General features: G+C 27.4%; 1 non-coding gene across 1 annotated transcript; it reads left to right on the top strand.

The window, feature by feature from the left end:
• The first annotated feature begins 426 nt into the window (after positions 1 to 426).
• Positions 427 to 500, top strand: TRNAN-GUU (transfer RNA asparagine (anticodon GUU)). Its single transcript has one exon. It is a non-coding gene; the product is annotated as a tRNA-Asn (tRNA).
• Positions 501 to 1,217: the final 717 nt, after the last annotated feature.

Here is a 1,217-nt window from a genome sequence, read left to right on the forward strand (position 1 = left end):
TATCATATTTCAACATTTTGTACTAATTAAATTTATACAAAATACCAAGTTAGAAAATACATTAATTTGCACTCAATTATCTCATTTTACTTAGTTTATTATCTCATTTTACTTCTACATAATTTCATTCCTTTTCTTCTTCTTGAAGTTGTACTAATAACCAAAATGAAATGATAAACACAAATGATATATATTGTCGTGCCCATACGCAGTATTCTATTGGACTTCGAATTATATGAATGATATTACTACGTTCGATGGGAAAAACAAAAAAGAATTAGTAAAGAATAGCTATTGAAGGATTGTATGTATTACATAGATTACAAAACATGTCCTATTGCATTGTGAGTATTTATTTTGACCATGTTTGTGGTTATTGTGAGTAATAATAGTATATATATAAATCAGGCGGAATTTCTTCAACAAGCTGGAATAGCTCAGTTGGTTAGAGCGTGTGGCTGTTAACCACAAGGTCGGAGGTTCGACCCCTCCTTCTAGCGTATTATTTTTATTTTGGGACTTTTTTGGATAAAATAATATTTCTTGGGCTTCTTTTGGTATTTTTTTTTTTTATTTTGGGACTTTTTTGGATAAAATAATATTTCTTGGGCTTCTTTTGGTATTTTTATTTTTATTTTGGGACTTTTTTGGATAAAATAATATTTCTTGGGCTTCTTTTGGTATTTTTATTAGCGCCCCCAATAAGCCAATATAATTCTAACAAGAGCAAAATATTGGCTTAATTTCACTTTGCTCAAGGCACTTTGCACCCTTAAAAAATAATAATAGCACTTTGCACCCTCAATACACAATAAATCATTCACAATGCACCCTTAGTTGTATAATAAAGATAATTTATTTTTTTTATTAAAATAACAAATTAAATTGTTATTTTCTTCAACCTTCAACCTAATTTCGAGCTTAGTTGTATAATAAAAGATAATTCATTTTTTATTAGGTTTTTTTTCCGGGATGTAAAATAACAAATTTCGAGCGCACAAAGTGCGAAAAAATAAAAATCACACCGGATAATTGAATTTTTTTATATTTTCTTACAAAATAAAATCAAATAAACTTTTATCACTAAATTATTCGATTGATAGATATTTTATTGTAATTGTTGGAAATATTAGGGAGAAATATTTCGAAGAAAATGTGATTTTCAGATAACTTGATAACGAAATAGCTGAAGGTCGTAAAAAAAGTTGCGATAAAAA

Source organism: Erythranthe guttata, chromosome 7, assembly GCF_056151865.1.
Source record: "Erythranthe guttata isolate IM_541 chromosome 7, IM_541, whole genome shotgun sequence".
Lineage (NCBI taxonomy): Eukaryota > Viridiplantae > Streptophyta > Magnoliopsida > Lamiales > Phrymaceae > Erythranthe > Erythranthe guttata.